The sequence below is a fragment of the Rhipicephalus sanguineus genome, chromosome 3 (genome assembly GCF_013339695.2).
Source record: "Rhipicephalus sanguineus isolate Rsan-2018 chromosome 3, BIME_Rsan_1.4, whole genome shotgun sequence".
Lineage (NCBI taxonomy): Eukaryota > Metazoa > Arthropoda > Arachnida > Ixodida > Ixodidae > Rhipicephalus > Rhipicephalus sanguineus.
Genome location: NC_051178.1, coordinates 210,065,663 through 210,092,725, shown reverse-complemented (window position 1 = coordinate 210,092,725; position 27,063 = coordinate 210,065,663). Strand labels below are relative to the sequence as shown.

Sequence of the window (27,063 nt, the reverse complement as noted above, 5' to 3'; positions counted from 1 at the left end):
CTGACAGTCGGGTGCGTGCATGAAACGATCGAGAATCGTGCGTTCCTCGGAATGCCAGCACGACGAACAGATGTTTCAATCAGCCCCCAAATGGCTAGGAGTGAAATGACGAGCGAAAGAGACTGACCTTTAAGGTGACCACGGAAGGCCAAGACGCACACAGGCACCTTTCGAAATGCGCATGTTGCACGCTCGTGCCAATATTTATAAACGGACGTCCACGCAATACAATACGCTGCACAGATCGACTGGAGAAAGACATCTTAATTGAAAACTAGAGCGTTCAGCTTTCCCTTAGGTATATAAGGCAGTACATGACTGTATCTTTCTCAGTCGTGTCGTACTGCGGCTCAAACCGTTTCCAGTCGTGTACCGAGCCCGACAGTAAAGGGTAATAAGTTTTTTTTTTTTTTTGCATGCACTGAAGAAACACAACGCTTGCCTTTATGACATCATTTTCGCCCTTTGCAAACGTTACGGTGGCGTGTCATCTCCGTGTGGAAGGCACGGAGATCTTTCTCACACCTCGGCTGCGTTGGATAAATCCACGAATTACGCAATGAACGTATTGCGTCACCAAACTTGTTGGCCCGATAACTATTACAAACATAGAATTGATCAGCTGTCTGCTCACACTACACGACCTCTCCCGGCTGCGTCAAATCAGAAACGACCTCTGCTCAAGCTGAACGATGACGGCCGGCGCCAATATAATGTTTAGGGTTTTACGTGCTGCCAAAATCACCACGTGATTGTGAGGCACGCCGTAGAGGAGGGCTTTGGATGTGCCTATAGGGTTCTTTAATGTGCCTCCAGCATTTCGCCTCTATCGAAATGCGACCGCCGCAACCACTGCACCACCGTGGCTGGCGGCTGGCCGGCGCCAATAAAAGCGCTATACGCAATGCGACTGCGCAAGGCATGGCTACAACTATATGCGAGTAGTGCAACCATTACATAAACTCACAGCATCCTCGGCGAGGGGATCCATTTCCGACGAATCAGTGACCGTACCCCTCCTGCGCTCCTATCGCCCGACGGTATGCGCCGTCAAGGAAACCATTGCCGCCTTATTGCTGAACCTCGGGAGGGACGGCTGTTCTGTGCCGCGATGAAACGCGAGCGACGGACCACTCGTGAAAGAGAGATAAATGAGAAAGCAGCGGCAACCATGAAATTCCCCGGAAAGCGATCGAGGGCCCGACCGATAAGGTATATATATGCGCGAGCCTTTGCAGATTCGCCATCGATCACGCGACCTTGGGTACGTGCCCGTATCCCGGCAACGCTTATCTGCCCTTTGTCTATAATACGATAAGCGGGCCGCACAAGGGTCGGCTCCACCTACGTTCGACAGGTCGTAATACTCAGCGCCACACCTCATCGCGATAGCGACGAAAATGGAGTTTTGAAGGATTATCAGCCCTACATTCACTGTTCCCTTTTAGCGTTCCTTATTTAATGACACAGCGTGCCGTTTTAAAGGACCTCCTATTTTGTAGCGCGACAGAATCTCCACCATTCGATGCTAAACATGCTACGTTAATTCTCCCTCTAAGAACTACAGAAAGTTGAGCTGTATAGTTGGTAAATATTCATCACGAAAGTGGCTGGGCGTGCAAGCACGGACACTGCGGGAGATTAAGCGTGCTGTGGTTTCGTTCTCTCTTTCACGACGCTTCCCTTTCCTTCTAAAGTCGAATGCAAATACCTGAAACGAACTTGACGGCCTGAGCTCTCGATATCGCAGCAACACTGATTACTGGTTTGCTGGGGGAAAACAGAGCAGAAAAGGACGAGGACGCAGGAACACGGTACACTGGACATCCTCGTTCCTGCGTCCTCGTCCTTTTTTGCGCTGTTTATATATATATATATATATATATATATATATATTACCGCCATCCGAGAAGTAAACTTGGTTGCACGCGTGCGCTGCGCCCCATATTGTTCCTTTTCATCGAACAATCTGCGCCTATACAAAAAAAGGTCTTTCTAGTCAAATATGTATCATCAACCAGCCCACACAGACAACATTGTTGACCATCTCGCCGACGTCGGCAAAGGTGAGAAACTGGAAGAGCATAGCGTTTCCGAAGGAATGGTACACTTTGAGCTAAGCATCGAGACCATCGACCTTATCAGCCATCCTCTGCGCGTAGTCGGTTACACAAGTAATGTTAAATACGCACGCACATCTATGCCGAATCAACGAGAAAAATTGTGTCCGCCCGTGATTCTGTCACCTAAGACGAATTGCTGCAGAGAAATACATAAAAACAGAATAAATTTTCTTGGTGGTGCTGGTTTTCTAACCTATAGGGCCGCACACTCAGAAGGCTCGCAAGTGCGTCTTGCACTGTTACCCGGTTCCGAAGAAATAAACGCTGATGCTGCAAGAAAACGTGAGAATGTGTGTCTAAGATCGCCATCTATGGCTTTGTAATGAACGGACGTTCCCGCGCCTGTCAACACGTGTACAAGAAGCTGTGTATTTGCAGCAATCAGTATACATAACATTTCACAGCTATCGCGTAATAAAAATCATAGCGCCAACCCACCCGCCACTTTCCTTCCTGTTCTTCTTCTTCTCAGCTTCTTTACTCTTTCTGGGCTGCGAAAATTCTAGAAAACGTTACGCAGCACTAAGCTCAAGCTGCCACCACAGAAATCGAAACTGAAACCTTGATTTGATCTTGTGATGATGGACACACTTATGATTAAGGAGAATGAAGTGCGTCCCTTGAGCCGAGCTACAAGAGCACGGGGCCCGCGGCGACGCTCGAGCGACTCATGGAAAGTGGAGCCGAACGGGGTCAATCAACCGCGCCCCGCAAGTAACGCGAGCTTCGACGAACAGTCGCCGAGGCGCTCGCGAGTACACACGCCACGGCCGCTTCAGGTGGTCGGAAAGTTTCGAGCTGTCCTGCGAATCAAAGAGAGAATCCGCAAGGCTGTTCATAACAGGAGGCGAACCACCAGATCTCGTTTGCCATCTGCCGCTGCCTGAAGAACACCTCTATACAACGATGTGAAATATAGGACCCGCTCTTCCCGGGTCGCAATCCTTTGCAGCCCCAATTACTGGCTGCATTTTGCTCCAGACATGTATAGTACGCTAATGGGATGAACTTTGCGCAAGTAAACTTCAGCGTTTTAACGCGGTAGCGTTAAAGAGCTCGTTCCTCAGAAATTCCGGTGTCGGCACCTTTGGTTGTGAGCAAAAAATCCAGAAAGATGCAAACAAAATAATAATAATATTCGGTTTAAGGGAGACTCGAACACAGGTCTTCTGCCACAGAGGCACGTGACTGCTTGAAACTGCTTCGGAAAAAAAAAAAAAAAAAAACGCTATATGAGTGTCATGTAGTGGGACGAATCTCGTTAACGCATGTAATATTGCGTGGCAGAAGCGTGTGAATCGCGCAAGGAGCGGGTGTTTTAAACGGACCGAGAACTGCCCAGAACATGAAATCAGATGACTCCACTGATGGAAAGATTGTCCGTCGCATTGACTGAAACCAACCCTGTTTATTTTTTTTTTCATGAGAGATGGATTTATATTTTTATTTCTTCATTGAAAGTCGCGAAAAATGACCCGTGGCGCCTCTGGCGGCAAAAACATGAACGATCCGATGAACCCGGCCACGTGACCGTTGATTGCTGTACACGGTCGACGATCTTTTTGTTAGTATTGAAATATTGTTCGTTTCTTTATATTAACAAGTATTACTCCATAAAAATGTACATATAGGCCAGCGTTAGTAGTATGCATTAAAGTGGCGCTGCCTTCGCGTGACGTAATGATTCCATGCTCGTCAGCGCGTCTTGAGCAACTTTTCAGCGTGCTCATGCAACCGTGCACGCAGTTTACAGGTCGCTAAGATTTTGGAGCGACACAGTTTTGCTACCTACACTTCGTCTCAGAAATGACGCATGCTGCTACTCGGCGCGGCCGCGCATAAGCGTAGTGGCGTTTTCGGTTACTTGGCTTGGCTCGTGCATCGAGAGAATGACGCCGGGACAAGCGACCCATGACACAGGCGCAGCCAACCTTGGACGCATGCACACAACGCGGTACAAATACAGGGAAGGTGTATAATGCCACATCATCTCATTGTAACAGCTTGTTATTTTCAAAAATGGTTGAAAAGCTATAAATAAAGGTGGTTAAGCATAGTTACAGGAACTCCTGCGAAAGCAGAACAGCGATAGCTTTCACAAATTGCGAGAAGGGCTGGCGGCATCGCTATCAATTCTCAGCGTCGCTGGAGGAAAGCTACGTCCGTGTTTACAGCCTTTCAGATCGAAAGTACTGCTTGTAAAATAACCATGTGCTTTTGGGATTAACTACTGCAGCTACAAACACTGCGAAGGGTGATCTTTCTGTCGCGCCGTAAAAAAATGGGTCGAGAAAAATCAGTTGTCGGTCCCTTTCAAGGCCCACCCATTACAAAGCGCTCAGACATATTTAATCATCATCATCAACAAAAGCATCAACAAAGTGAGCAGCTGGGTAGATTCGCGTGCTGCCTTACGGACACGTAGTGGGCCCTTCGCCGATTCGCAAAAGAAAGAATTACGGCGTAGTGGGCACTTCGCAACTGTATTTGCAGTAGGCACTCTAGGATAGTTTGAAACGGCCAATGTTACGCGCACAGACGTTCGTTTCCTTCCGGCACGGTTGAGGCATGCACCGAGAACAGAATCTAGGCTAGCAGTCGAGAAGGCGAAGCTCAAGCGTCCTCCAAGCTTTTTTTTTTTTTTTTATCGCAACAATTACGGATTTACTTTGTGTGCTTCCCTCAATGGCAGTTACTTCGGCTTCTTTGTTGCATGTTCCCAAACGGGAACATGCAACAAGCGACTACCACCATGTACATACAAGTCGTATTTCTTGACCAATACAGAAAGCAATCTTACAGAGGGATCATGGCCTTTCACGCTGTCGCTGTTGAAACAGCAAAAATGTAAAAACGAACGCAGAATCTGTACACACACAACAGCACGACAACCGCGGCGTCAACGGTCAACGGAAGGCACTGTAGGAAGTTGCGCAGGTCGGTGGGCTCGCCTTCCGTGCTGCGCAACGCAATCGCGAGCGTTCCGATCGGGCAGCCGTGACGCGCGCACGCGAGCCTCGCAACGCGGGCCAACGGACAGGGCTGGGTGCTGGTGGTGGTGCAAGGGGCAGGCACTGCAAATCAGGGTCGCGCGCGTGCTTACCAGCCGCACCGCACGTGATGACAGGTACGCTACACGAACTAGCGCACGAATCACGCAATACACACGCGGAGCGCCTTCCTTCGTGAGCGGCAATGACGACGGCGCTCTGCAGAGGCTACGAAAAAAAAAAAACATATATGGTAGAAATTGAGTGGCGTCAATCGTCAATGCGACTCCACGAAATAGCGTCGTGAAAGCGCTCCCAGCGCCTGAACGGCGCGCCGGCTTGCACGGAGGAGGATAGAGCATCGTGCTCCATCGAAACGAGATTGCCGCGGCGGTGATCGAACCCGCGTCCTTCGGTTTAACAGACGAACACCGCGTAACCACTGTAATACCGCAGCGGAATTAAAAAAAAAAGGGTATTAAACGCCGTTACAGGAGCGTGTGACCGAAACTTTGAGGGTCACACCGCCAAGCGGAGACCGAAGGCCACTTAAAGGGCACATCAGCGCGCACATGTAAACCTCAGGAAATGCGCATACTTTCAAGAAGCAACGATACCACACACAGAAAAGAAAACGGAGGTTGAGAAGAGCGAAGGAAGGAGAGAAGGAGGCGCGACGACGCTTGCTTCCTGCAGCAGAGTCCAACTGCGCATTACTGCAGCACTGAGAAAAAGAAAATACGGGGCTCGGTCCTGCGCGGTCCGCTGGTGCCGGGTCAAGTCAGACTTCCGCAAGTGGGCCTCTTGCCGCCGGGCTGCCTCGACCAACGAGCGCCGCCTCGTTCCTCTCATTCCGCGCGTTCTTTTGTTCTCCGCCGCCTCGGGGCGCTCAACGCATACGCTCTCGTTATTCTACCACGCGATCACACACTTTCGCAAAGAAAGCCGCTTTATTCTTATGTGGACAGCACGCTCTATGGAGGCGAGAAACTACATCCTCGCAGACCACGCATTACAAAAACCAGTGAACTCTGCAAGAGACGACCAGTTATAGGGGACCATTTGTCGTACATTTGAGTACGTATACTTGTATGTATACTAATTTAATCATGGAGAAACTCGTCTGACGGGTGGGTGTTTCTCCGTTTACGGGAAACTACATGCGGAAGGCGTGTACATCTGTATACGGAACCGCGCTGACTGAGTGCGCCGAAAATCAATGCGTGACGTCCTAAGTATGCACACTATGTGATGACGCGAAGGGCAATGCGATATGTTCGTGTGATAATACCAAGGAGGCCATCAACTGTATAGGTTCCCTGCGCGCCTTACACGTAGTTATCAGCAATAACGCCTCTGTAGCCTTTACTTTCTTTCCCGAACCTTCGACGTAGCACGAAAGAAAGAACAAAGCCAAGATAGGCACACGCAGGTGCACAATACCTTAAATTACACGTCCAAACATACGTCACATAGACTGCCAACCTCTAGATCACAATGGTCGAATTCCCAGTGGCAATCATGCCGAGTGGCCAGGCTAGCATGCCTGTGCCAGCTCGGCACAATCCTCCTTAGAGCTTAACTGAAACCGCGACAACCATGCTCATTTATTTAGAACATACTGCGCACAAGAAAACGAAGCAGCTGGGGTTTACATGAAAATTAGTTCAGTAGTAACTACTTAATGAGGGCTAGTTGGTTCATATTTAGAAGTGAGAACGGAACCGAGTGACATGAACAAGGACACAAAGGAACAAGCACCACAGGACAACTGCTGTGGTATTTGTTCCGTTGTGTCCTTGTTCCCGTCGCGCTGTTTCAACCTCAGTTCTAATTACAATGCAACATCGTTAATATGGTGACAGAGTTGTACAGAAATTTAAGCATAAGTAATCGAACAGGACCAATCCAGATATCATAGGTCAAACACTAACATCGGAAGACATTCACCAATATAAAAGAAAAGACGTACGCACCAAAGAGAGACTCGAAAGCATGCAGAAAAACCTTAAAATTGTCAAATGCATTGCAATATTTGACCGAAGAAAGTCCAACTTTTCAAGCGCGCATAATCAGGTTTTAAGTTGCGATCGTGACGATGTCTTAAGGAAAGCGAAGTGAAGGGCACCAAGGCTGCCCGCGTACATATGTGTTTAGAGAGTTACCAGCAACTCTGATCTACCACAGCAACTACTAGCAATTTTGTTGTTGGATTGTTAGATCAACTATAGTTGATCCAACCACTCGGATCAACAACTAGCAGCAACTAATCGAAGAGAAGCCATGCAGTAGTGGCGTTCGCCGAAAACGCGGCGCTTTCGCAGCCGACCTGCCACACGCATGTTTGTAAATGCGGTGCGGCGAAGGGCCTGCAACTTTCTTCGTATCGCGCCATCTGACCTCCTCGCCGAGAGCTAGCCTCCCCGAGTCGTACGTAACAAGCAAACCCGTCGAGGCTGCGGTGCTCGCAACGTCCTATCTGCCGCCGCACCGCACTGGAAAAGTATAAAATGAAAAGGAAAAAAAAAATTCAGGAAGCTGTGGCTACGGCGGGAAATCGACGGCAGCCTGTTCTTATAGATGCAAAGCCGGTGCGGAAAAGGAAACGAGGGTTATCCAAGGGCGAGCTCCGTGCATCTGGATAACAAGGCGTCGTGCTTGACAGTGTGCACGCTTTCTCCTGTCGTAGTTCTCTGCACATATAAGTAGCAGCTGGCGGACCCCTTCGCAGACAATTCGAAGGCGATAAACAAACTGAAAACAGGAAGGCTTTACAAAGGAAATCTAAAACACATGGGAGAACGAGATACGGGACGACCTATTTTAGAATTTTAAGGTTAGAGCTACACCGTGAGACAATGAACCAATGACGGCGCGGTCCTTTTGTTTCGTTTTTCTCCTGTTACAATCAGCGGCTACGAGCGAACTTCGTTTGCATAATGACGTGGAAAATGTAGATGTGGGATCAAGTCATAAAGGCGCATCCAAGCGACGAACGTGCAAGTAGCTCGGCGCCTTCACTGGAATCGACACAGTTAGTTGGGCACATCCTAGCTGCACCGCATTAAGCGCCACTTCAGGCAAGGGCATATTCCTCGTTCGAAGAAAGAACCAATAAGTTCAGCAAACAGGCCGGCGCCTCTCAGCCCGTAGCGGTCACAGAAACGGGAAGCTGCGCATGTTCTGTAAAAGAACGGAAGACTGGTTCGGAAACAAGTCGCTGCTGGTCGCCGCTCCCACGGCGGCGCAAACCGCGAGTAAGAGCGGCACGTGTATTCGGACACATTCCCCTCCGCGCCATTGTCGTTGTTACTGCGCTCTCACGATACAGCGCCCGCCGCAGTTGGCCTAATGTTTTCTCCCACCACCGCGCATTTGCCATCCACAACGGACATCGACATACTTCTTCCGTAGACGATGCCTCCTTCCCCGCGGTCAGTGCTGAGAATCCTCCAGCCAAATCACGCAGCAGAAGAGAGAGAGAACGATCGACGCAGATGACTAACGCTTAGAACTTATCTCGTGGACGAATAAGGAACGATTTTTGCCGAACTGAAACCATCGAGAGGAACTGTTGCTCAACAAACGCGCCTCTAGCACCGACATGTGCACGGCGGTACGCTAGAATGTGCACAACTGCTTTCCCGTATCCCGTGAGGCGGTTTCCCCTCATATGCTTTTCCCATGCACGGCTGTGGCAGTCACAACGCAAAGCGCATGTCTCGCTACATAAGCATCTTAAGGTAAGCAGCACCAATAAGTCTCCAAACAAGTTTCCGACGAGTTTCCATCAACGATAACCGCTCATGTATACACAAGCCGCGACACCCACCCGCGGGAGCCCGAGAGGGGGGGGGGGGGGGGGGCTGCGCCACTCCGGCGTCGAGGCCGTACACGTGACGAAACGACGAAACGGCCCCGCATACCTCCGCAGGACCTCATCGCGGAAGCGAACGGCGAAGCCCGCGGGGCGCGCTCGGATAACGCCTGACGCAAGCCGACCGACCTCAGGGGGGGGGGGGGGGGGCACATACGCAACGCCAAACCCCCAGACGTCCCTGGCACATCGTAACCGCGCACGCTACCGCTGCTGCAACAGCACGCTCGGGGTTACGTACGTTAAACAGCGCTTTCGGCGCTCCAAATGTTCACTCACTCTGGAGTGGGGCCCTGGACTAGGGGACCCACCCACCTTCGCCCTAATTCCCTTCAGTTCAATTAAGTTTGTACTACTACTACTGGTGAACGTAGAGTAGTCCACCGAGCGGAACATGCATGCGGTGGCTTTCGGCTAAGGGCTGAGTGCTAGAGGGCGTTTGCCCCGAAATTTCAGACTTCCTGCGTGGTGCGCACTAACTTTCAACGACCTCGATCCGAATTTTCGATTAGTTGTTAACTTTTAGTAAATATACATTATGTACAATGCATAACTTCCCTCACATTTCTTTGTTCAGATTGCCCTTTACCGCCAAATTATAGGCACGTCCTTCGCTGAGAGTTTGCGCTGCGGTACAACAGCATAAGAAACTGCGGGCATGTATACACGCAACACCGGAAGTTCGTAGAGGAGGAGGAGGCTTCTGGCGCTCGATCTCGCGCAAGAGGTGCGAGGAGAGCCGGCGGAGACGAGGCCACAGTGAGGCGGGCACAAATTGTGAGCCTTACGGTGATTACGCTGCGCCTAGAGGCAAACGTCGCGCCAAGCTGTTCCAATGGTGGGCAGCGGACGCACGCATACGGTCACAGCAGCCGAAGGTACGTACACGTGGGACCGCGTCAGCTGCAGTCCCGAGGCGTGTGGATGCCAAGTGGCGCAACACAGGACGTGAGAACGACGGCAAGGAGGTAGAATTGCGCAGAACGCGTCGCGATCATTTGATGCGCAACGGGTCACTCGGAGCTGTGAATCCATATTTTAAATTCACTGCTTTCCTCTCGCGCCTCCGAACAGCACTCGTATACGCTTCTAAATAAACACGGGCGCTATACGCTCGGCCAGTACCACAGGCAGACCACGGAAGTGAAAGGCGTCTACAAAAGCGAATAACACAATTCGTATCAGTACATCACATTACACTTTGTCGTGAAAGTATTGCCCGCCTATTGAAGCAATCCGGGTGGCGAGACACAACCGCAAAACCACATATTTTCTGTAATAACTACTCCTTAGTTCTATAAATTTAAAACGAAGCCAGTTGAATGGCAGACTTTGCGTGACTGACATCGCGCTGTAATGCACGAGGCGGATCAGACGCAGTCGCGAAAAAGAAAACAAAAATGGTGTTGATAAATTGGAGTAATCAGTGGTGGGTCTAAGCACAGCTGGTGTAACATGCCCGGACGTGAAAGACTTCGTACAAGCGGCGTACGAGAGATTTAAATTCACAGCGCTAAACTTGAAGCACTGGACCTCTACCAAGAGTAAGAACAGAGCGAAATACATTATCGAGCTGCTTACGTATGCTGAAACAGGCGCACGGAAGCATGCTCATATAAACCACGCCAACTATGTGGCGAACTTGTCGCCCAATTTTAAGCACATTACATTTCAGGCAGCCAGCGTTCCCAGGTTCGATTTCAACTACTCGTTTTTGTTTTTTTCCCTGTAAAGTTTACACGATATAGACCAGTTTGAACGGGACATGCAATACGTTCGCGTTATGCGGGGGTTGTTATTGCCTGGGGGGAAGATAACAATCACTGAGATATACTCGAGTCATGTTTGCAAGCTCGAACTTGACAAAAGAAAACGGGGCCGCCTGAGAACTCGCGGTCAGAGATCTTGCCATCAACGCACGGCGGCGGTGAGAAAGCGAGAGATGCGGTAGCTGTCTCGCAAAGAAGGCGTTGATGCACGCAGCCAGTCTACGCTATATATCCGCGCGGCTACGCTCTACAAATCCTGCGCGAGCTGACGCATGCGGCCCGCTTCGCACGGAAAACAGCGAAACAAGCGAGAAAAAGGTGCTGCTTCCGGGGGAGCCCGGAATGTGAAGGAAATGAGCAAGAAAGCGGCAGGAAGGTAGGGTAGCCACTTTAGATGCCTGCCACGCGGCCGGCTGTGACCGCGGGAACGAATTAAGGGGGACGAGAGATCGCAGGAGCCACGAGGGTCACCACGACAAGACACGAACACTGGACGATCGTGGATAGCAATCATGACCGCGCCGCCGAAAACGATTGCCATCCACCTCGGATATCGATCAAGTGGCCACCGTGCGTTCTGTAGCTCAGAACTGAGGATTTTATTTGCTTTAGATTCATGTCCTCAAGCTTCGACAGCAAAACATTCGTGTCGATTCGGCATCGTTTTCGAGAGCAATACTCAAATAATCAATGCTGTACGCTTAGCGAGGGGCAATCCCAGAATCTCGGAGGATATAGATTACGTCTTTGTTAGTTGTTTTTATCCTCCATAGGTGGCGCCACTGAACGTGTATTTACCGGAATGCCGGACAGACTAAAAATGTCTGTCCGGTATTCCGGTAATGCGAAGGCGTAGCGTAATACCGGATAGCGGATAGCGCCAACTGCGATCACCTGGTTTCAGCCAGATTACCGAGGATAGAGCGACCTCGATTACCGAAGCCGTAAACGTGAGAGGCCTAAAGCCCCTGACCGGCTGGATAGGCGGCGCCATCTGAACCAGGCTGAGCACAATATTGGTATTGCAGAAAATTAACATCGGGCATTTTACTTCCAATGTAAATGCCTTAGTACAATTACGAATGAGTTGCCTTTTTAATCATTTTTCCCTCAAAAACACTAAGCGAAAACAAAGGTGTCTATGACTGTGGTTGCACGAAGCGTCACAAGATGACACCATCGTCCGGTAACCTGGTATTGCTACACCCCTTCGCTTATACCGGGATACTGCACACGCTAAAAACCTCTCATGATTTTACGGCAGCGTAATTCAACATTATCTAAATTAAATGTAGTTTAAATGCTGTTATCATCACCATTTAGTGGTTTGCGTAAACGTAAAGGTTTACGTACGTACGTGAAGGTTTACGTTTGGGCAGCTAAAAAACTGTACTAAAACTCGAGTTCCGGTAAAACGGTAAACGTAATCCGGTAACGGTAACGTAAAGAAGTATACGTTACAAGCTAAAACTCCCTAATAATTCAGTGACACGTAACTCGAAGGAACTTGCATAAGTTCTCTATATATGGTCGTGGTGGAAGCGAGGAATTCAACGACAACAAGTGTTCCATCTTCGCTCACTTTTTCCATGCTAACTGTTCTTAGGGTCTTTTAGCTTCCGTTAGGGTGGCCACCCTACTTCCGTGTTACCGGATATCGGATGGAATCTGCGCATGCGCTAACCTTCGCGGAGCGTAAAGGTTTACGGAACGTAAACTACTCGCCGGATAGGCTTTACGTTTACGGCCCTATCTCGCAATAACCGCTTCGCGGAGACTCCAGCCACCGAGTCAAAATAAGCTGAAGTGCGAGCGCCACTTACGATCACCCTGTTTCAGCCGGATTACCGAGGCTAGAGCGACCTAGAATACCGAATCCGTAAACTATTTTAACAAGTTACGTTACGCAAATACGGTAAGGCAGTACGGTAGCGCTCCTTCTTTCCCGCTCGTTTTGCTTAAAGGGACACTAAAGAGCAAAACGATTTTTCTCGCATATCGTAAAGTAGTCTTCCACGATACCAAAAACACCACGCTTGCTGCGAGAAGACGCTTAATAAGCGAGAAAACGTGCAAAAAGAAAATACAGGTGGCGACGCCACCTTGGAATTCCCGCACCATTTGCCGTGACGTCACATATTTTTGACGGCGCCTGCTTGGGCCTACGTAGTTCCTAATCGGTTAAATCGAAGTACTCTGAGGGGGCCAGAGACTTAACATAACGAGTTTGTGGAAATTTCGTCGAGCCAGTGGCGCCAAAATACGTTAAATGCTCTTTCAAATCTTTTACGTCACGAATGATAAAGTTCGGCGCGAAATTTAAACATGAAACTTTGAACTTTGTTTTCTCCTCTAATAATAGATCTATGGTGGTGAAATAAACTACACAAGAGTTCTCCGAGCACACTTTATCAATTTAAACCAATTCATTGTTTCTCTTTAGTGTCCCTTTAAGCCGCTTCCAGTTCCAGTGACTGTGCCCCCCGAACGACAGGTCCCTCCATAACAATGCGTAGGCTGACAGGCAACAATGTGGCGTGACAACCCCACAGTAATAAAAAAAAAGCGTTTGTGGTGTTGGGGTGCCTTCACTGGAATTAGGAGCGGCAAAAACACAACGACTGGGAAAGGAGGAGCGGTGCCGTACTGCCTTACCGTATTTGCGTACCGTATTTCCGTAACTTGCTAAAACACTCTGTTAGAGAGTTCTAGCTAGTTACGGAAACAGTACGCAAATACGCTACCGTATGACGGTGCCGCTCCTCCGTTCCAGGTCGTCGACCTTTTTCCGGTGAAGGCACCACAACACCACAAAAGCTTATTCAACAATTACTGTGGGGTTGTCGCGTCTCATTGTTGCCCGTCAGCCTATGGATTGTTACAAACGAGACACCTGTCGTTTGGGGTACGCATTGCCACTGGAACGGGGAGCGGCAAAAGTACAACCAGCGGGAAAGGAGGAACGCTACGTACTGCCTTACCGTATTTGCGTAACTTGCCAAAGGCGTACGCTAAACGCTACGGGTCGGTTAGCGTACTCCGCACGCGCATTTGGATCCCGCTATTCCGCTACGCCCGATCTTCCGCTAAGCCCGCTAAACTATAACTGTCTATTCTCACGCTGTACGTACCGCTGAAGCACTCCGTACAGATGCTTTAACGAGGCTGAAACGTGCGGCCGCGGTGTTTATCACGGGGTTAATACTGACGGTTTATTAAAGCTTTTCTCAATTACTGGTTACGTTTGTCTAGAAATCTTAATTGGTGCTTGCCGCTCGTCTGTTGTTTTCATTTTTAGTCGACCAGTGGTGAGTAGTGCGATTTGACCAATTTCTGTGGCATATACCCGTTCATGATGATGATAGTTTTTTTACACATTTGTACAGACCAAAGTTTCACGGCCGGCTTAAACAGCTTCGCTATTGAATGTATCTTTTGAGAAAAATAGTTTTAAAGGTTTGAAGCGAATGTCCAGGGGACAAAAAAAATTCTGGAGGCGAGCCTAATCCTTGACTTGGCTAGTGTCTGGTAGTTGTATTCCTTGGGTTAACCTCGTGTTTCGTAGCACTGCCGAGGCGGATCTCAGAGGCCACGCAGAAAGAAGCGCATGGTTGAGATCTGCTCCGCCAGGTACCGCAACGATCCCAGCTGCTCACAAGAAAGGCTATTTCAAAGAATTCATTCAATTAATTTTCATTAATTATCCCGACAGTTAATTGGACATTAGGCAAACTTATGCTCAGATATCATACGTATCCAATACAGATCTCAACTCGAACCAGGACAATCGGTTTCGTACCAATTTCATTTCTTTTAAACACCTTTTCTGAATATCCGGAAAACAGGAAGTAAGTGCTTGGAAGAGAAACACGACTGTCGCTGGCTGCTCGTCACTAATAATAACTTCCATCCCAGAAAAGACAAACGTGGTCGGGGTCTCTCAGTTTCGTTCCCTCGCAGCAGCTCGGTTATCTTATGCTCGTGATCCATGCTGCGTGTTTGCGGCACGAAACGACCGGCTCTTTGAGCAGCGCACAACTGCTTGCAGCGCTCAGTCGTGAGCGGAGTACGCGAGAGGGATGATCCTCGGACAAACGGCTCTCATCCGGCGCCTCAATCACGCCGTTTCTGTGGCGAAATTACGAGAAGCCGTGCGCTGTACACACCGCGCGTACACGCGGATGAGATGGGCCACCCGAAGGCAGTCTTCCTACAGTGTACGCGGATGCTTCTTCACAGTTCGCCGTTCCGCGTTCATAAGCTGCTGCTCGCGGGACGAGATGATGCTTCACAACTCACGACTGCGACGGCGCCTCCCTCCACATTTTTTTTTTAGGGGCGAAGCTCCTAAAGCCGTGGGTCTGTCCCTCCTAGCTCGTACGTGACCGCCTATGCCGCGCGTATGTGCCAGTGGTGATGACAACGAAGCAGCGCGAGTGTTCTTGGCCCAGCGCAGGGACGAAGAAGACGTTGCAGTTCTTTCTCTGATCGATAAAGCGTGTTTGTTTGTCGTGCTCCGTGTCCTCGTCGATCCCACGTCGTTACACTGGTGGAGGTGCGGGGTAAGCTTCATGCTTGGCACTCCATCGTGGAGCCGACAATCGAGCCCGGAATCGCCACCGCGCGTCGAAACACCGGTCCACCGCGATTCAGTCGCCGTCTGCTAGTCGCCGTCATGACCGTGTACATCGCACCCAACATGTCTATCGGGGACGTCAAGTCGTTTATAAACGCTGCGTTACGTGACTACGACAACAAGTACAAGAACCGTCCGTTTGTGCTGGTTGGGGACTTCAACGTGGACATCATTGCCAATGGCTGGATCGTGCAGCACATGCTTTCCAAATACGCACTCAGATGGATCCATATGCAACCTACCACGATCCGAGGGACGTGCATAGACTTAGTGTTTGCAAACTTCCCACTGCAGCCAGTACAAGAACCTCTCTCACTTCATTTCACAGACCATAAAGCCGTCATAATGAAGGGACCTCGCAATCCAGCCGCCATGACAACGACGAAATGAAAAGAACAAACGAAGAAACGAAACAACAAACTAACAAGAACAAAATAAAAGATGATTTTGTATAATATACGCACAGTCTTACGTCTTTCTAATGATGTAATGGGCTAACTTTCACGGGAGAGTTAAGGTTTACAGATGATCTCCCCCTCTCGAGCTTCGCCCACTTAACATCATTCATTCCATGGATATGGCGTGATTTTTTCTTTCTTGAAACAAAGGAGCCCCACCAATCGTCCGATGTAGACGAGGCGGGAAACGATGTCAATGACGCTTTCAGACGAGCCCGCGCTGTATACGGTCTGCAATAGACGCAGTTGCATGTTTCCCGTCCGACGTGTATATCAATTATTTTCTCGGCACCAACTGTGTTCGCTGTACTTTCTCGCTTTGTGCTAAGATACATTTCGTTGTTTACATTCGATGACATTGTGGACAGCTTGCACTGCTTCCCTATACGGCTTTCACGACGGTGAGTGAGTGAAAAACTTTATTACAAAATCCGGCATGTTTGTGGTCCGGGCTAGACCGCAGAGGTAGACACCAGGAGACCTTGTCTCCCTATAGCCTCCGTGGCCTGCTGGATAGCCCATCTTTGGTCTTCGACCTCCGAGCTGAGAAGGACTAGCCGCCACCGCTCCCGGAGGGGCTCAGGAGAACTTGTTGATAAGTTGGGGCATTCCCACAGTATATGTTTATACGAAGCCCTTTCTGACGGTACTCGTAATATTTATTTTTACCCGCCCTGCTGTTCATTGTATAGGTATTTGGGATTAACCATTAAGTTACCCTGGGTCAACCCACCCTTTTTACACACTCGTACAGGGTTGCTAGTAGAAGTGAAGCCAAAGAAAGCCTCGTATTGAGCCTTGCGAAACCAAATTCCGTTGTGTTACACGTTATGTGGGCCGCCAGAGAGATCAATGAAAATATTCGCCCATAATTAATTATGCGAACAGTTTTAATGGCGACATTGAGAATGCCCGCGTGTACGTGGATGTCACATTCGACGAAAAAAGGCACGCAACAGTTAACGCGAAATCGAGCGTGGCGCTGGCACTCGCAGAGTGGATAAACATACGCGGGAAATATTCACTGAATATTCCTGCATCACGTGAACTGCCACAAAGTGTATAAAGCGAACGCACGCAGTGCCAGCCAGGGCTGGGCAGAGATACTCGGAAAATTATTCCGGAATACAGATATCAAAATACACGGGCTGGTAGCCTAAAAAACAGATACTAAGATACCTTCGTCTTGGACGTAACGGGATATTCCGGAGACACTTTTGCGAAAAGACGAAAAAGTATCCCGGAAGCACGGCCCGGAAGACAGATACAGGAACACAGATACTGGAATACTATTTATTTAGGGGATGTTGCTGCTCCGCAACGACATTTATTGAGCGCAACATATTATAGTGAAAAATGTTGAAGCGCATTGGAACTTGCATGTCAAGCATATCTCTCGAATCACAAACAACAGTAAGTGAATTAAGTGACATACACGCAAGATGTGCTCTGCGTTAATTGCCCTAGCAGATTCACAAATCCTCTAAACAGCATTGGTTCGGACAAGACTCGCGAAAGAGAAAAGTTTCTCTACCGCTGGAGAGGAGCACAAGTTGGTCTTATGACGAATAAATACCGTATTCCGGAAAGTCCTGCAACATCTCTTCTCGGGTCAACTATGGACGGATACGACTTAAGAAGGCAGGAGAGGCCCCGCCCGGAAGACCGAAGCGCGGCAGCCGATCGCATCCGCGAATAAATAAATAGTCCCGCTCATGCACGCGCCGATGTTCTCCGAAGGCGGAGCCCTCGGCCGTCCCGCTCATGACGTCAGTCCCGAGTGCGCGCCCATTGGTGCAGGCTTGTGTTCATCCGCCTTTGAGGAGGAAATGCCGCTGCCTTCTAAAGTTGTACCAGACTTAGGTACCGGAAAAAAAAAAAAAAAAAAACTTGGGATGCGGCCCTGCGAGACTGTCATCGGCAGGGGCCGACGACACTGCCTCCGCGATGGTGCCGTGCCGTCGCAGTTCCCCGACCGCTTCATTATGTTTTTCAATCGCCTTCACGGTTGATGTGAAGGAGATCGTGATATGACCATGTGACCGCGTGAGTGTGTATATTTGAGCTTCGCTTTGGTGATTAAAAGAGTTGGTAGTCTAGCCGCTTTCCAGTCTCCTTCACCGTTTCCTGTGTTCGCCAGTTTTTGGGTGGATATATTTCCTTGATGCAATGCACCAACTAGCCCAACAACGAGTTCTACTAGATCAAAATTTAGGTCCTAGTGGTAAAATATTCACCAAAATTCTAATATTAGTCATATTTAAATAATTCTGCATCGGTTAAAAGAGCGGAAAATTTAGAAGAAAATGGTATATGTATTACGTGAATATCCCTTTTAGTCACAGAGAAAACGGTACCTCAAAATGGCCAAAAATGCATGGGACATATTACCCTGTGCCCTTCAGGCGAACGGACAGTTCTTGCTTCAAACACGCGCATAGGTGTCACGGCGCTTCCCACATTGGTTCTCGTGCAAGGAAACGTGCCCGCGCTGCACGTGTTTTATAAAGCACTTGGTTTTACACACTACGGTAACCAGACTATACGACAGAAAGGCCAAGCCATTCGCAAGTCGACCAAGTGCTCCGACCTCCCTGCCGAGCCGTCACTGTGGGAAGCAAAGACCTTCCTCGAGGGGCTTCGCAAGGACGCCCGCAATCATCGCGCGTTGCACGCAGTTAGCACGGAGTCGCCCAACAAAATTACGGGGGTTTGCTCCGTAAGCATTTCGTCGCGCATTTCCACGCACACGGAGGAGCTATAGAGCGCTGCACGAAAACCGGGAAGTGTGCGCGCTCGAGTCAAGCCTTCTTCGTGCGGCTCTGCACAGCGGGGAGGCTCACGACGGCAGAGAAAACGAACGAGGCCACATCGGGCGACGGTGCAGCAAAAGCAAATTGGCGCGCGCAGAGTTGCGCCTCTATCGGGCGGCCGCGCCGCCAATCGTTTCGACAGCGCCGTGGGGAACCATTAAATGCGGCTGCCCCAAATTGGAACGATCTGGAACGGCCGGAGCACGAGCGCCTTCTTGCGCGAGGAGAAAGCGCATTCTCCTGAGTTGCACCAGGTGCGGAGAGCCGACCTTTCACTCATATATCCTCCGAATTTCCTTCCCTTAACGGGACACTAAAGGCAAATATAACATTTTATGTCAGAGTGAAAGGTCAGTGCTTGATAAGGTCTAAAACGTCAATATTGTACACAGCAGCGCATTCGTAACTGAGATATTAAGGTAAATGTAGGACACGATTTGCGCTACCAGTGGGACATTCCGGAACACAAGGGCCTCGACACAATTAATCGCAGGTACGTGAACTAGCCATGACAATACATAAAACTTGACTGCATTACAGGACGGAATAAAATGAAACTAGACATTACCCTTGTTTTTGCCGGGATGCGCTACACTAAAGCCCCTTGCTCCGTTGCACGACGCAAAGTGCGCAATGGCGCGAATGCTATGTGTCACAAGGCCATTCTCGGGTGCTTTGAATTGCACTAAGGGTATGCGGAAAACTAAAACGTGATTTTCTTTCAAATTAATGCATTTCCTTGGCAAGAAATAAGCACTACGAGGTTTCCGGAACGCTATTTAAACAATTTGCGTCGACTTAATATTTCATTTTAGTGTCCCTTTAAAGGGACCGACAACCAATATTTATGGTACCTGTTTTCTATAGCGCAACGCAAAGCTTACCGCTAGGAGTGTCTAATCACGTAATGGTAACGTGGAAAACGCCGCGAAACATTAGTAATAAGAATTGTTCCATCTGTGGTGAATATTAGGTCGTATACACACGCGACAACATATGCAGCAAACAGCATATGTTGACCAGAATCTGATCAGAACCTGCCTTTATACTACATACACAACGACGGGGCCGACGCCCTTGTTTAAAACGCCACACGTATTCAGCAGCATCGTCGCTATGAAACGCGATACCGCGCGGCTGATGAGGAGTCCCATATCTGGAGGCATGCAGCAATATAGAAACACGATAATGAAAATCGTGCCGAGGGCAGCAGCACCAGCACAGTGGCCGACGTTCCCTCCGGCAAACAAACACTAAACAGAACTTTTACGCCGCAGGGCATGTTCGAAATACGTACTTCGCGCTCACACACGTTCGCTCGGTCTGACGTGTCCCCACGTAACGCCGCAGAGCCTCCTGACCTCGAGGAGAATCCGGCCGCTCCCACTGTGCGGCAGCCACGAGCCAGGCCGCCGACAGTGCGTGTGGGCTTGCAGTAATCCACGGTGTGCACAGGTGGTAAGACACCTGCCGGACGGCCAATAAACAAGATGAGCTATTCGGATTGCGCGGCAACAGTGTACCGCAAAGTCCAATGTCACTGCTTCTTGACGCCAGCTGCGGATTCTGCGTCGGGGCCGGAGCATCCAACAACTGCCTCGTCACAACAGAAGAGCCCCCACTGGCGGGCGAGAGAACACGAAGGCGACTGGTGACCACCCAGGCGCTCGCACCTTCCGCAGGAATTTCCACCTAGCAGTTCTTAAAGCCCAGATTCGAAATGCGGCCGCCTTCTCTTTCTATGCGAAATCGACGACGGCACGTGTACTCCCTTTGCACCTAAATAGGCGGTGGTTAGACACCAGGTATGAGTGGCAATACGAAGTTCGTACATCTTGCCGAAAAATAATCCAAGTGGCTAATGCAAGAGAAAAAATAATTGTTCTGGTTATGAATATTCTTTATTCACTGTGGCAGCAGAGCGTGTATGGATCTTATTTTGTTGTGCTAGAAAATACAACGTACAATAAGTAGTTGTCCACAGTCGACGCGACAAACAGGCCGTGTTTGTGTTTCGCAAGTTGCATGTCTGAAGAGTTCTGCCTCGACAGGGTGCAACCTATTAGGCCCACGGCCAAACACTGCCAGCGCTTGCGAGATGCGCCGAGCTACGAGCAGTCGCCGGTGAGCGCCACTGCATGCAGTCTCGCTTGGTTACGCTCATCAGGAGGTCGCGAACACTCGCATCGCACCTGCCCCACGAAACAGCAACAACAAAGGGGGGGGGGGGGGGGGTAGTCGGTCTGGTAGAGTTTGATTAGGCCGAAGAGCCACCAGCAAATACAAAATCACTGCTTCGAATGAATCAATTGAGGTGGTGTCAAAAAGTTTCTCACGAAAGACATTAACAAAATTAACAGGCATTCTCGTTATTAAGCGCCAATAATACTAGAAAACTGCTATAGTGGCACCATATTTAGTCAATACTAACGCGGTCGCTGCGGCCACGTAAAGAAAGATTGCAAGAATAAAAGAAAACCAAAAAAATGCGAATTTTCTCAAGGGGGACTGTGGTGTCATGAAAATTAAAGGAGGGACACCGACCGTGAAAAAAAAATATGAAAAAAATATTGGCCGCGTACCTGCGTGCTTCGCTGCAAATGATGGTCTTCTGCCGGCCGTACTACACGAGTCCTGGTCTCACGAGTCCTGGCCACCCGTGATGCTGTTCTCGTACCATTTGGGGAGAGCCTAGCCACTGCCATCTGGCAGTGGCGTCGGGAAACATGAGCTTGCGCAGAACCCAGGGCCACTGCCAGGTGGCAGCACCATATCGTCGGCAGAGGGCTTTTTCGTGAATAGCGTCGCATTTTCAGCGCAGCCTAAGAAACACTAAGGTCTTTAGAATTACGTATCTATGTATTTTCTAGTAAAGGAACACACCACCTCATACTTATGTATTGATGTTGCGCCTCAGATATGCGTAATATTTGATTTTTGATCGACAATGTTCACGAGTATGAACGCAGCTACCAGTTCAAGATGGCTGGGCGTTCAGCAAGTGCTTAACTTTGGCCGGGTAGCTGAATCGTGTGACGGAAAGACAGAGCAAAATGTCTGCGTTCAAGTATCCCAAGAAAGACCATCGTCTTTAAAAGACGTTTCGGCTCCCCTGACGGGAGCCTTATTCACAATCTGAACTGCGAAGCACCACCTTATCAATCGCCGCCGTGTGGACGGCGTGGTGGGCGTGCCATTAAGGGGCCGAGTGTAGGGAAATGTGGCCAACAGATATGGCATTGTCACGTCATTTCATTCATTATCACATGTTTTGTACATTTCCCAACCAGAGCAGCCATACGGCAGCTGGCTAACGGACAGCATGCCTAAATCGCCACTGCTTCTTGTGCAGATTCTGCCGTGGTTTTGCGCCGTCGTGTCGACTGCAAACAACGGAACCCAACCAGGATTCTTCGAAGTGCCTCAGCGTGGAAATGACACTGCGGACCGTCTACTCGATATCACCTACCCTGCAGGAGTGACGTCATCGCTGGACAGTCTAGAAAAGGCACAGCCCGGCGACGATCTCTTCAGAGGGTACGGCAGCTGGCTAACGGACAGCATGCCTAAATCGCCACTGCTTCTTGTGCAGGTTAGTCCTCTAAGTAATATGGCTGGTTATCGTAGCGATGATAGGTTTTTGTTGGTGCTGCCGTGCCCTCAGAAGTGTTTTGCAATTTTGACTGACTGCTGGTCAATGTTCATGTTGTTGCTTGTATCCGGTGACATAGAAGAGAACCCAGGGCCAAACTCTGGGACGAAGGTTACCGAGATGTTGCAGGCTATTATTGATAGGCAAGAAGAAAGTGACCGCAAGATAGATAGCATAAGAGAAGAAATCGCCGCTGTTAATGCTAAAACTGAAAAGTTACAAGGTATTCTAACGGTCTTTGAAGACATGAGCAACAGGATTGAAAAATTAGAATCAGTTGTCCAACAGCAGGCGTACAAGTTAATTGAGTATGAAAATAGAAGTAGGCGCGTAACAACCTTTTAGTGTTAGGAATCGCCGAAAGTAGTGATGAATCAGAAACTAAACTGAGAGAACAGGTCCTTGACGACATTTTTGACAAGACTTTGAGGGTTTCTGTCAGGACAGTAGAGAGAATTCACCGTATTGGTAAAGCGAAACCGAATAAGCCAAGACCCATTATTATGAAGTTCTTTGATTCCAGGGAAAAGGATAGTGTTCTAAGGAATTGTTTTAAACTAAAGGGCACCAATGTTAGGGTCAGCCAAGACTATGCTAAAGAAACAGCGGAAATAAGAAGAAAACTATGGGAAAGTACAGCATTGGATCGTTCAAAAGGCGCAAAAGTCCAGCTCACCTACGACAAACTTAAGGTAAAAGGCAAAACGTACACCTGGGGCCTCACCCAAGATAAGCGCATACAGTGTGGAACTCAAGAAAGTAGATTAGGTAAGGGAAAGCAGAAAAAGGCTCATGCGGCGAACCACCTACCTGACGCAGATGCAACAAGTTCAAGGGTAACGCCCATCTCGTCTCTGACGTCGTAGCTATGTTTTCTTGTTCTAAATGCACGTAGCATTGTTAACAAGACTACTGATCTGGAATATTTGCTGCTTTCACAGAGTCCTCATATGGTCTTGATAACAGAAACTTGGATGCATTGTGATATACATACTGATGTAATAATTCCCCCTGGATATAAAATGTTCAGGAAGGACCGCGATTCACGTGGTGGCGGAGTGTGTATCATATTAAAGGATTCTGTTCAAGCAGCCTTAATAGACTGTGACATTCCCGAAACAGTATGGTGCAGGATTACTTTTGGAAATCTTACTTATCTAGTCGGCGCAATATATCGACCGCCCTCGACTTCCTGTGACTTTCTCGACCGACTGAGCACATTTTTGTGCACCAATGTACATAGGAACACAAGGCTAATTATGGCTGGAGACTTCAATTTGCCTCACATAAATTGGCAGGACCTGGTTTACAATGGTGTTGAAACGTCTAGCGCCGATAAATTAATAGATATAATGATTTCTTTTAATCTAAATCAAATTGTTCATGAAGATACAAGAATAACTCCCCACGTCAAGGTCATTGTTAGATCATCTTTAAAAGGCGCGAAAAAACCACAACGGACAGGTAGGAAGGAGACAGGACGACGCGCGTCGTCCTGTCTCCTTCCTACCTGTCCGTTGTGGTTTTTTCGCGCCTTTTAAAGATGAACTTCAACCAACTCGCCCAACTGTCCCTGCTAATTCATTGTTAGATCTAGTGTTCCTATCCAACAATATAGAAGAACATTCCTGTTCAATTGAGGATGGCATTTCTGACCATAAAGTTATTGTAGTGAATGTGGCTGCTGTTACTATGCCCCGCAAGAAATCCCCTGTTACAATAACGGTAAAAGACTACAAACGTGCTGATGACAATTCAGTTATCGATTTTTTGGAATTCTCATTTGGTCTCTTCGAGCACCACGCAGATAGAAAAACAGTAGACGAGTTGTGGAATGAATTCAAGGCTATAGTCAATCATTGCGTGGATCGATTTGTGCCATCACGAGTGAAAAAATCTAAACATCGCCGACCTTGGATTAACCGCGGTATTATTCATATGAAAAGAAAGTTAAAGCGGCTGCGCAAAAAGAAAAAGGGCTCTGAGGAAATATCGAGACTTCGCGCAGCATTGAGGCGGAATTTGACACTATCCAAAAAACAGTTTTTTGACAAAACATTAACAGGATTCTTAAAAAATTCCCCACAGAAATTCTGGAGGTATCTCAGCAGTAAAAAAGATAAAATTGAAGAAATCGTAAAGGGCACAGGAACGTTAACGAGAACAGCTGACACTGCTGAACATTTCAACTTTTTTTTCCAGTCTGTGTTTACTAACAATACGAACACTAATGTGAGTGAGCACTTAGGGTATCTCATACATTTTCCAATGAAAGAACTTGTAATTAAACGAGAGGGAGTCTTTGAACTGCTGCTGAACCTAGATGGGAAAAAATCTAGTGGGCCTGACCAGATCTGTCCTGAATTCCTGAAACGCTACGCTGAATGGATGTCGTATTACCTAACGATAATATTTGAGAAATCATTGCATACGCATTCCTTACCCATGGACTGGCGCAGGGCAGTTGTTATACCGGTATACAAAGGTGGTGATCGCAAACTTGTAAACAATTACCGCCCCATTTCACTCACGTGTATTAGTTGCAAGCTCTTAGAACACATCATCGCAAAACACATTTTACAATATCTAGAACAGAACACCTTACTTTGCGCATCCCAGCATGGCTTCCGTGTTGGACTATCCACTGTTACACAATTAATTGAAGTTGTTCATGATTTTGCTGCTGCCTTAAATGAGAAGCAACAGATTGATGTCATTTGTATAGATTTTTCAAAGGCTTTTGATAAAGTGCCTCATGATAAGCTAATCTTCAAACTTCAAGAAATTGGTATCGATAACAAATTAGTGACTTGGATAAAAGAATACTTAAATGATCGAACACAGACGGTACATTTAAATGGCGGTTCGTCGAGTCCACTCCAAGTGTTTTCAGGTGTCCCCCAGGGTTCGGTATTGGGCCCCTTGTTATTTCTTATATATATCAATGATATCTTTAGAGTAGTCGAACAGCCGGTAAGAGTGAAACTTTTTGCAGATGATTGTCTAATTTATTCTACTGTAAGGAGCGCACACGGTCAAGTCAGAATTAGTCGTTGTTTGGAAAATTTCAGCGAATGGTGTAATTTATGGGGTATGAAAATAAACAACACTAAGTCAACATACACACATATGACTAAAAAAGCAAACGTTATGTCTTTTCACTACAGTATCAATGGTAATGTATTAGTACATGCTAACCAATTTAAATATTTAGGTGTCACTCTTACGCAAAATCTGGCATGGCATACACACATCGAAAATGTGTGCTCGAAAGCGAATCAAAGACTAGGCTTCTTAAGGCAAAAATTGCACCAAGCTACACGAGATATAAAACTGGTGGCTTATAAAACTTTCATTAGACCAGTACTAGAATATGCCTCGGTCGTGTGGGGTCCTCATCAGGACAGCCTGAAAAAGAAATTGGAAAAAGTTCAACGCCGTGCCGTGCGCTTCATATGCACAAAGTACCACCGGTTGGATTCTGTCACGCAGATGTTAGAGTCATGTGAACTGGAACCACTAGAAGCACGAAGGCAAAAGAACCGGCTGAAAGTTTTTTTTAGGATACTGCATGGACAGCTGAAAATTAACAAAGATGAGTACTTGAAGCTGCCAGGGAAACGAAGCAGGCGTGTTAATCACAATTATGCTTTATTACCATATTTCGCTCGCAGTGATGTGTTTCTTCATTCTTTTTTCCCAGCTGTGATTGAACTTTGGAATGTGTTACCAAGCTGTGTAGCAAATGCAAGTGATGTTTGCCAATTTGAAAAATTGTTAGACATGTATTTAAATGATTGCGCTGCCACTTGACATACCTGTTTGTTTTTTTTTGCATTGATTTCTACCCTCCCTGTAAGGACCCTCAACAGAGGGTTGACAGTATTAATAAATAAATAATGAGCCATGTCCTGTGCTGGCTTTCCCTGATGGCGGCGAGGCGAGCATGACATGTGTGGTTTCCGGAAGGGGTAACCCTTCCTCACTACACTTGGCGTAGAAAGGAGAAAATATCTGGCATTCGATATTAGGAGGTCGTCTTTCTTAGTATCCCTATTCAACAGGATTCGGAAAATTTTAAAGCATGTGCTTTTCAACTGCAAATCACTACGGCGCTTATTTCGACCGCTGCTTATCCCACTGCGTTTACGAGCACGCCACCGTGCACATCACAATGAACATATATTTCGTGAAAGACTCCGGAATAATGTTCGACAACCTGGAGTTCATTAACGCATTCTTCCAGCACAGGACGTCGTGCTGTCGCATCCACTGAGCTATCGACACACACAGACACAAAACAAGCAACAAATTATACTGTTATCAACGTGTAATAATAATAATAATAATAATAATAATAATAATAATAATAATAATAATAATAATAATAATAAAACGATGGCAATTCAGACTGACCTCGCTGTCGTGTCTCGGCCAGCCAGTATAATATCGGCCTGCGTATCTCGATAATGCCCTTCGTGAACAGCTAATGATAAGCGGACTTTCAAAGCAGGCCGCGCAAGAGTACAGCGAGTCAACTGTAGCCGGGGCTAAACTAAACCACTGGGCGTGTGCTTCTAATATCGCTTCACCTGCTTCGCGACAAGTGCACGGAGCGCTAGGAATAGAACGACAGACAGCCCCGGGGTCCGTTATAGAAGCCTTCCGGCGTCCTTGCGGGAAGAAGCCCGGCGCAGCCAAGGTCACCCACTTCCTGGGTCGCTCGACGAAGCCCGGCCGAATGC

General features: G+C 48.1%; 1 protein-coding gene across 3 annotated transcripts in view; it reads right to left on the bottom strand.

Moving 5' to 3' along the window:
• Positions 1-27,063, bottom strand: part of LOC119388207 (serine/threonine-protein kinase 26) — a 121,457-nt gene that overhangs the window by 34,483 nt on the left and 59,911 nt on the right. The gene's annotated exons all lie outside the window — the stretch shown is intronic.